The 13,654-nt window shown below is 46.4% G+C and overlaps 1 long non-coding RNA gene across 2 annotated transcripts; it reads right to left on the bottom strand.

Moving 5' to 3' along the window:
* Positions 1 to 6,279: 6,279 nt before the first annotated feature.
* On the bottom strand, positions 6,280 to 8,943 carry LOC148217718 (uncharacterized). Of its 2 annotated transcripts, XR_015800819.1 has the most exons (3): positions 8,361 to 8,943; positions 7,567 to 7,734; positions 6,280 to 7,249 (listed from the first exon to the last, which is right to left on the bottom strand). It is a non-coding gene; the product is annotated as an uncharacterized LOC148217718 (long non-coding RNA). The 2 variants fall into 2 exon arrangements; XR_015800818.1 differs by lacking the exon at positions 8,361 to 8,943 and having other exon boundaries at positions 7,567 to 7,909.
* Positions 8,944 to 13,654: the final 4,711 nt, after the last annotated feature.

The raw sequence follows: 13,654 nt of genomic DNA, 5'->3' as shown, positions 1-13,654 counted from the left end.
CTATTTTCCCGGCCGCATTTCCCTCTCTCTTTTCCCATTGGCTGAGGTACTTGAGAGGCACAGACTTCCCGGAACGCCTGATACCTGAAATTCCCCTCTAATGTATAACCCTCCCTTTTAATTTTTAATTCTTATAGAATTCATAGTTTCCCCCCGTTGCTTCTTTCATCTTTCGATATCCAATTTCATTTATCAGCAGCCCTGCAGTTTGTTTGTAAAGGCAACTATCTCTTTCCATTCATCAATCAGTGGAATCCATCCCATTGTTTCTTTTATCTCTCAGTGCTAGCCTTATCTACAGGCTGATCCACAGCTCATTTGTAAAGACAAATTCAACATTCCTCTCAGCTAATAAATGAGAAGTTAGCTGAAAAAAGTAAAAACTGGATTTTTTTTCCGGTGTGTGTCGGACAATACAGTGGAGAGAATTTGCGGGAGGATGATCGAGGATATCCTATTATAATATCGTTCTCGGACATTTTACTATTTTAGATCATCAGTTGTATTCTGAAAGAAATCTATTTTCATGATATGTGTACGTTTGCACGAAGTTATAGTTAAATATAGCTTGCGGCTGGGCTCTTTAATGAATAGGGGTATTTTTGGTTTTAATTCAATATTTTATGCTTGTGGTGTGTAGTGTGCTGATTTATTTTTTAATGTTATTTACTACGTGCGCTTTTGTTTTTGAGTGAAGGTAACTTTCTGGATGGCTTTGTATTTGAGGCAGAATGAATTGAAGTAGGTTTTTAAAACTGATTTTTCATATGTACGATGGGGAGTTTAGTAGGGGCAGCTCTGATGGTGGGGGCTTGGTTGTTAATTTTATCAGACGGCTTTTGTTAGATACAGCTTTTAATTCTGGAAAGTTTTTTTTTCTAATGTCGTGCTTTGAAGGTGGTTTTCGAGGATGTATGGTATAGCTTTATTTTGTTTGTAGATGGTGTATGATAAGGGCTATGGTCTATTTATCTAATGCCATGTTTTTTCATTCAGGTGTTGATAAGGGAGTTCTTGAATGGCGTTTTGTGTTGTTTTTGTTTTTGGTGGGGCGTTGTTTTTAAAGGATACCTTGATAAGGTTTGCCGATGGCGTTCTAGGCTGTAGCATAAGGCATAGGGTAGTTTTTGAATTATTTTGTGGTGGCTTTGATTCTTGCCAGTATGTAGTGTTTGTTTGAGGTAATGCTGTGTAGCTAATTTCTGTTTTCTTATTAATATTAGAATTGGAGTGTTGTAGTATATGGGCTGTTATTATATCCTAGGGGTTCTATTTATTTGGTTTGATTGTTTTCTAGTTATGGATAATTTTTCTCAAAAAACCATTTTCAGAATTTCAGGCGTAACACAAAAGAACGCTCAGATTGCTGGAAGGGAAACGTGTGCCCAGATTGTCTCGAAGCAGTGCTGCTGTCGGTTCTCGTTCAGTTGTGTCTTCTGAAAATGAGACTGTTGTATTCATTGCGCTGTGCTAAACACTTGTCATTCTCCCAATGCCAGGAAACAGATGAAGCTTGAAGAAAGAGGAAGGAATTTGGAAGCGTACAAACAAGCTGAGAAGAGGTTCAGAGATCAGGGTGCTCACTGGCAGCAGGGGCTGGGGTTAGGGCTGAGCAGGAGCAAAGCCGGAGCACATCAACCTCACCTCGTGTTTTCTCGGGGGCTTTATGGCCCTGGCAAGAGAGAGATGTTCATTGACGAGTCCCAGGCCGAGCCGTGAGCACAGCATGTTGTGTTGGAGCTGGGGTTGTTTTTGAGACGTTCAGCAGCCACACTCTCTAGTCAAGAGTCCTGAGGTTTGTTGCTGCTCCACTTTCATCCTCATATCCAGCTTCCAGCCCTTTTCTTCTCTCTGTCCAGTGTGTCTTTTGTGTTCCTTTCTTGTCCTGTGTGCTCCCCATCCCATTCCCGTTCCCTACGGAGGGGGAGGGTGTGGAGACTGGGGGCTCCGACGTGGTTTGGGGCACCCCAAGGTCCCTGGGAAAGGGAGCCGGGCTGCGCTGGAGGAGCAGGTGAGTCGGGCATGGGGGGGGGGGGGGGGGGGGGTCATGGTGGGTGCCAGAACATTGAGAGGGAGGGGTGGGTGTAGAATGCATGAAAAACAGAACCATAAAAAATACCTAAATATAGTCTAAAAGGAATGTTTAAATGCTTTTTATTTGGGTAGAGGCACGGTTTTTATAGCTAATATAAAAATAAAATATAAAGAATAGAAATAGATTGGTATACATGTAAAATATAATGAAATATAAGTAGCAAATATCTATGAAAAATCTAGTGTATAACAGAAATAATGCAAATATAAGAATATGTATAAATATAAAATAGAGCTATGAGAATGGGAATAAGAATGGGGTAAAACATCAGTGAGAAATGGAAAAAAACCACATGAAAAATGGTGGGAAAATCAGTGAGAAATGGAGAAAAATCAGTGAAAAACGGGGGGGGAATCTTTGAAAAATGGGGAAAAAAATCCGTGAGAAATGGGGGAAAAAAAATCCATGAAAAATGGGGGAATAAATCAGTGAGAAACGGGGAAAAGTGGGGGAAAAAATAATTGAGAAATGGGGGAAAAAATCCGTGACGAATGGCGGGAAAAGTCATTAAGAAATGGGGGAAAAATCAGTGAGAAACAGGGAAAAAAATCAATGAGAAATGGGGGAAAATTTGGGACAAAATCAGCGAGAAATGGGGGAAAAATCAGTGGTAAATGGGGGAAAAGTCGATGAAAAATGGGGGAATATTCAGTGAGAAATGGGGGGGGGGGGAAATCAGTGAGAAATGGGGAAAAAATCCATGGAAAACAGGCAAACAATCCATGGGCAATGGCGGGAACAGAGCGAGCTGTTGTTGCTCGTGCTGTGGTGGCCGATGCTGTGGGGAAAAAATAAGTGAAAAATGGGGGCAATAATCAGTGATAAATGGGGAGAAAATCAGTGATTAATGGGCGGAAAAATGCATGAAAAATGGAAGGAAAAATTCAGAGAGAAATGGGGGCAAATATCAGTGATAAATGGGGAAAAAAAATCAGTGATTAATGGGGGGAAAAATGCATGGAAAATGGGGGGAAAATTCAGAGAGAAATGGGGGCAAAAATCAGTGAGCAATGGGGGGGAAAATCGGGAAATATCCATGGAAAAATGGGGGGAAAAAATCAGTGAGAAATGGGGGAAAAAATCAGTGAGAAATGGGGGAAACATCATGGTGAAATGGGGAAAAAAAATATTTGATAAATTGGGGAAACAAATCATTGAGAAATGGGGGAAAAAAATCAGTGAGAAATGGGGAAAATATGGGAAAAAATCCACGAAAATTGCGGAAAAAATGCATGAAAAATTGGGGAAAAATCAGTAAGAAATGGGGGAAAAAAATCCATGAAAAATGGCGGGAAAAATCAGATCGGCGATCGATAGCTAATGCGTGCCGATCGATTATATCGGCGATCGATTGATCACGACTACCGATCGATTATATCGGCGATCGATTGCTAATGCCTGCCGATCGATTAGATCGGCGATCGATTGATCGCGCCTGCCGATCGATTAGATCGGCGATCGATTGCTAATGCCTGCCGATCGATTAGATCGGCGATCGATTGATCGCGCCTGCCGATCGATTAGATCGGCGATCGATTGCTAATGCCTGCCGATCGATTAGATCGGCGATCGATTGATCGCGCCTGCCGATCGATTAGATCGGCGATCGATTGCTAATGCCTGCCGATCGATTAGATCGGCGATCGATTGATCGCGCCTGCCGATCGATTAGATCGGCGATCGATTGCTAATGCCTGCCGATCGATTAGATCGGCGATCGATTGATCGCGCCTGCCGATCGATTAGATCGGCGATCGATTGCTAATGCCTGCCGATCGATTAGATCGGCGATCGATTGATGGCGCCTGCCGATCGATTAGATCGGCGATCGATTGCTAATGCCTGCCGATCGATTAGATCGGCGATCGATTGATGGCGCCTGCCGATCGATTAGATCGGCGATCGATTGCTAATGCCTGCCGATCGATTAGATCGGCGATCGATTGCTAATGCCTGCCGATCGATTATATCGGCGATCGATTGATCGCGCCTGCCGATCGATTAGATCGGCGATCGATTGATCGCGCCTGCCGATCGATTAGCTCGGCGATCGATTGATCGCGCCTGCCGATCGATTAGATCGGCGATCGCTTTCCAATGCCTGCCGATCGATTGCTAATGCACACTATTTGCACACTCCTTGCACACCCTTTGCACTCATACAGAGGCAGGAGGTTTCTCAGTTCTGGTCGGGGTTTTTTGGGGCGTTCATTCAGGGGGATTTCCTCAAGGATTGGGACACTCCTTGATTCCATCCCTTGCCTGTCTCCCAAGCGCCACCCTGTGGGCAGAGCGCGGTACTGCGCGCCTGCCTCTCCCAAGATGGCGGCTCGGGTGTCGCTCCCCCGTCCTTCTAACTCTGGCTGCAAAAGGAGGGGGGCACAGCAAGGAGCCCGCTCGCTCTAGTGGGATGCCTGCGCACGACGCCGACACCGATCCCACGGGTGCGATTTTCGGCGGCGTTTCCAATCGTGCGGACATCTCCTTCAGCCCGCTTCGGCCCGGGGGAGAGGGGCGGGGCCGCCAGCGATGGTCCCGGCGCAGCCCGGGCAGGCTCGGGGCGGAGCCGGGGCTTGGCGAGGCGGGGCACGGAGGTCCCGGGGACGGGACCGGGCGGGGCCGGGGCGGTGCTTTAGGGGCGGTCCCCAGTGGTCCCGGGCGGCACCGGGGGCGGGGCCGGGTGATCCCGGAGCGGTACCGAGCTGTGCTGGGGACGGTGCTGCAGGGGCGGTGCCGGGCCCGCCTCAGGGTGATTGAATGCCCAGAAATCGCCTCCTCTGCCCCGTGCTCACAGTGAGCTGCGGGCTGCAGCGTGTTGTCGGAGCTCCGCACACAGCACGGATTTGGGCTTCCCCTCCTCTCAAACCCTCTCCCCCTTCTTCCTCCTCCTCATCTTCCTCTTTGTCCTCTGTCACTGCTGAGGCTCTGGAAAGAACTGAAATTCTGCAGGGAGAGATGTCCTCTCGTGGCCCCAGGGACTGCCTCGGCACGGGCCACGAGCGCCTCCGGCCCCTGGCTTCTCCTGCTTGAAAAGATCACCTGGAGCCCGAGCTCGGGGGGGTGAAATCAGCTGAAATCCAGGTAACTCTGTCAAGTGCCCCCCAGGGACATCGGCGGGGCTGGGGGATGAGGGTTTGAAACAGCAAATTCTTTGGAATATACACCTGTCCCTGTGCCGATGCTGCTGAGCTTCCTGCCACAGTATATCCCCACTCCATGAGGCGCTGTGAGGTTATGGCAGTGGGAATTGAGCAGGGAATTCGGGGCTATGGGCATAATTCACGGGAGCTAGCAAAGCTGACAGCCAACCCCAAATCGGGGCACAGCACAGAGAACAATCTGTGTGCTGCCCTGTCAGCTCAAGCTCCTGGGCTGGGAAGTATTGGGAGTTAAATGTATGGAATTACACAAATCACAGCAACTGGCATCACCCAGAGGGACAATCCAAGGCCCAAACAATTCCTCCACAGTCCACTCTGGGAAAAACACCCTGTGCCTGCCAGGAGCTCTGACCCTGCTTTTCCTACCAGCTCCTGAGCAGTGTCAGGGCCACCACGACGCCTTTAAAATCCAGATAAACCCCAAATCCTACACAGTGAATAATCCAAAGAAAGTACTGAATTGTTGTCATTAAAAGCTCAAAACTCATTAAGAATTCTATGACAACAGTGTAATGGACTCCCAGGAACCTCATGAATGCTCTCGGTTTCATTTTTGTGTATTTTTACTCCCTCATTTGGCAGCTTGTAAAACTTATCCTGGAATTCAGAGGTCAAGCAGGATCGACTTTGGATTGACCTTCACCTCTGTTCCCACTTTGTGCAAACACAACTCGTGCCCAGGTGGGTGAACTCATCACCTCAGCTTTTCACTCCAGAGTATCCCCTCCTTATTTCCCTGTAGATGAACTCAGATCCACTCCTCACCTCCACTGGTCATCCAAGCGTCCATTCTGTTCCCCACAGGCCCTGGTGGCCCCAGGGAGCTCCCTTGGCCTTTCTCCTGCCCCTCTGCAGCCCGAGGTCGCTACACAAACAGTTCTTGTGTCCCCTCTAAATGACCCCGGGTTTTCTGCTCAATGAATGGCATGACCCGTGCCCACTGCTCATGATTCACCCAACCAAAATCAAGAGCAAATGTTGCTTGGGCTTTAAGAACTTGAAATAACTCTGAAGCAAAAGAAATCACCTTTTTCTCCTGGTTTTTATTTTTATTTTTTCATTTAAGATGCTGGACTTGCCTCTGTGGATGTGTGCTGAGCTCTCACTGCAGGGGACTGTCAGGCCTGAATGGCTGTGAGTTCGTGTTCTTCTCAGTAGGGAATCAGAAATTATTCTTAGACCATAGAATTGTTTTCTGAAACCTTTCCCCTTTCCTCTTTGTGCCTTTGAATTTTTCAGCTGTTCCCTGTTGTCACTTCCCCTGCCTGACTTCTGTGCAGCTCCTAGCTGGGAAAAACTGGGAAAACTTAGGGGGTACAGAGGTGGAATTTTTGGCTGGATTTTTCTAACATTTCTAATTTTGCTGAACTTATTTCCCCAGTGAGAAGAGCACGAACTCACAGCCATGCAGGCCTGACAGTCACTGCGGGAAATCTGACACAGTATTAATAAGTAACCTTTCCTGAGAGCAGTCACCACCCCAGTCCTCCAGCCTTGTCAAATGTTTGCAATGAATGGACCCAAGTTCTAATCCTTAATCTAAATTTATGTCAGCTTTTGTTAGAAAGATACCGGACAGTAAATCATACAAGAGAATTTAAAAATTGCACAAAGAATAACCGGCCCAGACCAAACCCAACCGCCCCCATCAGTGCTCCACCCCAATTTTGGGAGAAACAGTGATACAGTTGATAAATCCTCTCCTTCCACACTATTCAGTCCTTCACCGCACATCCCCAGAGAGGAGTCCCTCAGACCTTGCTCCCCTGAACACCAGGAGAGCTGGAGTTTCACCCAGATCCCACATTCCCATGGCAGTTAATCCCAGCAGGGAGGCAAAGAGGAACCCTGCATCCTCTGACATAGCCCACAGCACGGGCAGCACCAGGAGCCCTCCAGGCTCAGACCTCTGGTGCTGAAGCCTCTGGGCTTTGGCTGATCAAACACCACAGCTCTTGGCAAAGATGCCAGGAGAGTCGTGATTCTTCCTGTCCTGAAAGAGAGGAGGAAAAGAAAATTAAGTCGACTGCAGAAGGATTCCAGCTCTCAACTTCTGCTCTGATTCCTCACTCTGGGGTTTTATCCATGACAAGTGACACCAATTCAGAGTGCCCTTTTCCAGCATTTTTATTCCTAACTATTAAAAGGATGCTCATTTCTCTTATTGTATTCTTTGCTTAATTTTATTAGAGGCATTTTCATCCCAGACCCCACTTGTCAGTTCTTCAATCCTTTAGCACTGGACTTGGCACAAAGGGATACCCGTGGTGCTGCATCACAAGAAATCCCAAAGAGAAACCCCTTCCAAACCTGACGGAGAAAGCTTTCAAGGCACTCCAGAACACAGACAGCTTTTCCTGCCTTGTCAGGCCACACCAATTCTGTCCCATCCACCTGAACTGTGCAGGTGAGGAAAAGGCTTTCCTTGCTCCTCGGGAATCACTGTCTGAGACCACAGATGTCCATCCTGGGCAGCACCTGGAAACAACGTGGGAAAGGCAAAATGAGAGTGTTTTCTATCAGAAAATTACTACTACTAATAAAAATAACAATCAGAACTTCTGGACAAATTTAGTAACATCACTTTGATATGAGAAATACAGGCCATGCCCATCCTTGTAGCCCAGGTGAAAACAGGAAGGAGAACTAGAGGAAAAGCAGAGTCCCTTATTTGATCTCTGGACACAAACGGAGGCCTTTTCCCTGTGAAACCAAACTCACCCTTCCAGGGTTCCTGAGATCAGCTACGAGGAGGCTTTTGGCACTCCAAGAGCAGCTGGGTCACAGCTGGATGCGGCTTGGGTCTGGGAGACACCGTGCTCCTTCTGGAATTATAGCACGCAAATGCCTGCTCCTGGCCCCAGGCCCGGAGATAAAATCTGTGGGGTTTTTCCCTGTGCAACATTGTTCACCCCTCCCAGGTTCCTGAGATCTGCACAGAGGAGGCTTTGGGCACCCCAAAGGCAGCCAGGGTTACAGGTGGGGGCAGCTTGGGGCTGGGAGAAATCCTCATCCATTTGGAATTTTATCAGGCAGAAACCTGGCTGGGTGCACAGGTCTCTGGACACGACCAGTGGCCCTTTCCCCTGTGAAACAAAACTCACCCTGCCAGGCTCCTGAGACCACTTAGGAGGAGGGGTTTGACTCTCCAAGAGCAGTCGCAACGAGAGATGCTCACACAGAAGGCCATGCAGAAGAGGAAACGAGCGCACCCGCAGCCCCCCAAGGCGCGCCCCAACGCCCCAGACCCGGCACTGCCAGCTCGGGCAGTCCCATAAAGCATCCCCCGCCTCCGCAGCGGCGGGACAGGCGGGGCCCGGGGTCCCCGGGTCCGCACGGGCAGTCCCCGCGTCCCGGCCGGTCCCGAGGGTCCCGAGGAAACCGAGCGTGCCCGGAGGCGCGGCAGGACGGCAGCGCAGCGCCGCCTGGCGGCGGAGCAGGAGAGCAGCGCCGGGCCCCATGGCAGTATCGGTACCCGTGCGCCCCCTGCTGTCCGCGGCGATGCAGCGCCCGATGCCGAGTTCCACGCCCGTGTCGCCGAGGGAGAGGGGCACCGCTGGCTGGGGCCTCCCCGCCGACACGGACAGAAGCCGAAGCAGAAGCCCCGGTGCCATTGGCGGCCCCTACCCAGCGGGCCGGGCTCCGCCGGGCCCGCGGCCCCGCGCGGTATCGGGTCGGCCCGCTCCCGTCTTCGTCGCACCCGGGCCCTGCTCCTGGCATGAAGCGCGTCACCGCCCCGCGCCGTCCCGCCCCCCGCGCGTCATCGCGTGCGTTCGGCGGCCCGCCCCGGGGGCGGTGCCGGGGGCGCTACCCGGGGCGGTGCCGGGGCAGTGCCGGGGGCGGCACCGGGGGCGGTGCCGGGGCGGTGCCGGGGGCGTTCCCGGTCGCCGTGCCGGGGTAGCCCGGGGAGCGGTTCCGGGAGCGGTTCGGGGGGCGGTGCCGATTGCAGTCCCGGTCACTGTCCCCAGTCCCCGTCCCCAGTCCTGGTCCCGGTCCCAGTCCCCGGTTCCGGTCCCCGATCCTGGTCCCAGTCCCAGTTCCCCGTCCCGGAACCCGATCACGGTCCTGGTCCCAGTCCCCAATCCCGGTCCCGGTCCCTGTCTCCAGTCCCCGTCCCCGATCCCGGTTCCGGTCCCTGTCCCAGGTCCCCGTCCGCGATCCCGGTCCCTGTCCCATTTCCCCATCCCGGTCCCCGATCCCAGTCCCGGTCCACGTCCCCGATCCCGATTTTTCCCCCCCTTTCACACTGATTTTTCCCCCGATTTATCAATGATTTTTTTCCCCATTTTTTCCCATTTCTCACTGATATTTTCCCCCATTTTTCAGGGATTTTTTTCCCCATTTCTCACTGATTTTTTTTCCCATTCTTCATGGAGTTTTCCCCCCGTTTTTCACTGATTTTTCCCCATTTCTCACTGACTTTTTCCCCATTTTCCCCCATTTCTCACTGATATTTTCCCCCATTTTTCATGGATTTTTTTCCAGATTTATCCCCATTTCCCACTGATTTTTCCCCATTTTTCATGGATTTTTCCCCCCCGTTTCTTACTTATGTTTTTCCCCGATTTCTCATTGATTCCCCCCCCCCCCCCCCCCCCATTTCTCACTGATTTTTCCCCCATTTCTCACGGATGTTTTCCCCACTTTTCCCCATTTCTCACTGATTTTTTTCCCCATTCTTCAGGGATTTTTTTCCCCATTTCTCACTGATTTTTTCCCCATTTCTCAATTAACTTTTCCCCACTTTTCCCCGTTGCTCACTGATTTGTTCCCCCATTTTTCATGGATTTTTTTTCCCCATTTCTCACTGATTTTTCCCCCCCATTCTTCATGATTTACAGGATACTCTATCGTGAATGGAAAGCAATTAAAGGAAGGGGGGAGGTTACCAGCCACCTGGTCAGCTCAGACAGCAGAGCTGCACACGCTTTTGAGAGCCTGTGAATTATAGCAGGACAAGACATTAAATATATTTACTGATTCTAAATATGCATATGCAGTAATACATGCATTTGGAAAACTATGGGGAAAAAAAGAGGTTTATTAAGCTGCAGAAGAAAGAAGAAAAAAATTGGTTTACAAGGGATGGCAAGCAGTGGATACCAAAAGCTCTAGCCTTACAATTGTTAAAACAACTTCATTAAAGGAGTCGTTCTGTGCCTTCTTTGGGGTGAGGAAAAAAGGCTGAGGGGGGCTCCGACGTGGTTTGGGGCACCCCAAGGTCCCTGGGAGAGGGAGCCGGGCTGCGCTGGAGGAGCAGGTGAGTCGGGCATGGGGGGGGGGTCATGGTGGGTGCCAGAACATTGAGAGGGAGGGGTGGGTGTAGAATGCATGAAAAACAGAACCTTAAAAAATAGCTAAATATAGTCTAAAAGGAATGTTTTATTGGTTTGTGTTTGGCTAGAGGTAGGGTTTTTTTACAGATACTGTAAATAGAAAAGATAAAGAATAAAAATATATAAGCAAATATAAGAAACCAATATATAAATATATTACATTACATTATATTATGTTATGAAAATAGAAATATATAAATATTCAGACTTTAAAAGGAATGTTTTATTGGTTTTTATTTGGTTAGAGGAGGGTTTTTTGAAAATAATATAGGCAAAAATATACAAATATGCAAAAATAGATACTGACATAAAATGATAACTATATATGCATATATAAATATATGTAATTATAAACATAGATAAATATATAGAAATATAAAATACATATATGTAGTATGTAATATAAATAATTTATCGATTTTAAGACGTTATATTAAATAGTATGTTATAATAGAATGTAAATAGCATATAGTATATTAATATACTAGTAAAAAATACATTAAATAGTATATAAATATAGAATACACAATAAAGACATATAAATCTACAGATATAAATATGAAAACTAAATAGAAAAATATGTTCAAATATAATTTAAAATAATCGAGTTTTTTGTTTCTATTTGGTTAGAGGCAGAGCTTTTAAAGAAATATTAAAAACTATGAACCTACAAATATATATGGATATAGATAAAATAGAAATAATATTAGTAATATAAATATATGTATATAATGAATAATAAAATAATATTGTATATATGATAAATAGAATAGCAATTAAATTGAATATATGAAATAGGTATAGATTATGACTATAAATTAAATATTAAAAAATAGATGATTTATATATATAAAAGGTTTTTTTTTTCATTTGGTCAGAGGCAGGGCATTTTTAGTTTGGGTCGGGGTTTTTTTTGAGGCATTCATTGAGAGGCTTTTATGACGGGTGGGGACTCTGGTGCTTGGAACTCTCTCCCTTCTCTGTCTGTGAAAATTGGGGGAAACATCCATGAGAAATGGGGGGGAAAATCTGTGAGAGACGGGGAAAAATGGGGAAAAAATCCACGAAAAATAGGGGGAAAAATCCATGAAAAATGGGGGGAAAATCAGTGAGAAATGGGGAAAAAATCAGTGAGAAATGGGGAAAAATCAGGAAAAAAATCCAGGAAAAATGCGGGAAAAAATGCTTGAAAAATGGCGGAAAAAATCAGTGAGAAATGGGGAAAATCAGTCAGAAATGGGTCGTAAATATCAGTGAGAAATGGGGAAAAAATCATTGAGAAATGGGGAAAAAATAATTGAGAAATGGGGGGAAAAATGCATGAAAAATGGGAGGAAAAATCAGAGAGGAATGTGTGCAAAAATCAGTGATAAATGGGGAGAAAATCAGTTATTAATGGGCGGGGAAAATGCATGAAAAATGGGGGGAAAAATTCAGAGAGAAATGGGGGCAAATATCAGTGAGAAATGGGGGGGAAAATCGGGAAATATCCATGAAAAATGGGGGGAAAAATCAGGGAGAAATGGGGAAAAATGGGGAAAAAGCAGTGATAAATGGGGGAAAAAATCAGTGAAAAATGGGGAAAAAATCAGGAAAAAAATCCAGGAAAAATGCGGGAAAAAATGCATGAAAAATTGGCGAAAAAATCAGGAGAAATGGGGAAAAATCAGTCAGAAATGGGTCGTAAATATCATTGAGAAATGGGGAAAAAATCATTGAGAAATGGGGAAAAAATCAGTGAGAAATGGAGAAAAATCGGGAAAAATCCAGGAAAATTGCGGGAAAAAATGCATGAAAAATTGGGGCAAAAATCAGAAATGGGGGGGAAATGCAGGAAAAATGGGGGGGAAAATTTAGAGAGAAATGGGGCCAAAAATCAGTGAGAAATGGGGGGGAAAATGGGGAAATATCCATGAAAATTGGGGGAAACATCCATGAGAAATGGGGGGAAAAATCTGTGAGAGACGGGGAAAAATGGGGAAAAAATCCACGAAAAATAGGGGGAAAAATGCGTGAAAAATGGGGGGAAAATCAGTGAGAAATGGGGAAAAATCAGGAAAAAATCCAGGAAAATTGCGGGAAAAAATGCTTGAAAAATTGGGGAAAAAATCCGACAGAAATGGGGAATAAATCAATGAGAAATGGGTCGTAAATATCATTGAGAAATGGGGAAAAAACGAGTGAGAAATGGGGAAAAAACGAGTGAGAAATGGGGAAAAATCAGTTAGAAATGGGTCGTAAATATCAGTGAGAAATGGGGAAAAAATCATTGAAAAATGGGGAAAAAATCAGGGAGAAATGGAGAAAAATCGGGAAAAATCCAGGAAAATTGCGGGGAAAAAATGCATGAAAAATTGGGGCAAAAATCAGAAATGGGGGGGGAAATGCAGAAAAAATGGGGGGAAAATTTAGAGAGAAATGGGGCCAAAAATCAGTGAGAAATGGGGGGGGAAATGGGGAAATATCCATGAAAATTGGGGGAAACATCCATGAGAAATGGGGGGAAAAATCTGTGAGAGACGGGGAAAAATGGGGAAAAAAATCCACGAAAAATAGGGGGAAAAATGCGTGAAAAATGGGGGGAAAATCAGTGAGAAATGGGGAAAAATCAGGAAAAAATCCAGGAAAATTGCGGGAAAAAATGCTTGAAAAATTGGGGAAAAAATCCGACAGAAATGGGGAATAAATCAATGAGAAATGGGTCGTAAATATCATTGAGAAATGGGGAAAAAACGAGTGAGAAATGGGGAAAAAACGAGTGAGAAATGGGGAAAAATCAGTTAGAAATGGGTCGTAAATATCAGTGAGAAATGGGGAAAAAATCATTGAAAAATGGGGAAAAAATCAGGGAGAAATGGAGAAAAATCGGGAAAAATCCAGGAAAATTGCGGGAAAAAATGCATGAAAAATTGGGGCAAAAATCAGAAATGGGGGGGGAAATGCAGAAAAAATGGGGGGAAAATTTAGAGAGAAATGGGGCCAAAAATCAGTGAGAAATGGGGGGGGAAATGGGGAAATATCCATGAAAATTGGGGGAAACATCCATGAGAAATGGGGGGAAA

Source organism: Sturnus vulgaris, unplaced genomic scaffold (genome assembly GCF_052056855.1).
Source record: "Sturnus vulgaris isolate bStuVul1 unplaced genomic scaffold, bStuVul1.hap1 Scaffold_355, whole genome shotgun sequence".
Classification (NCBI taxonomy): Eukaryota; Metazoa; Chordata; class Aves; order Passeriformes; family Sturnidae; genus Sturnus; species Sturnus vulgaris.
This window is presented reverse-complemented; position numbering and strand designations above follow the sequence as displayed.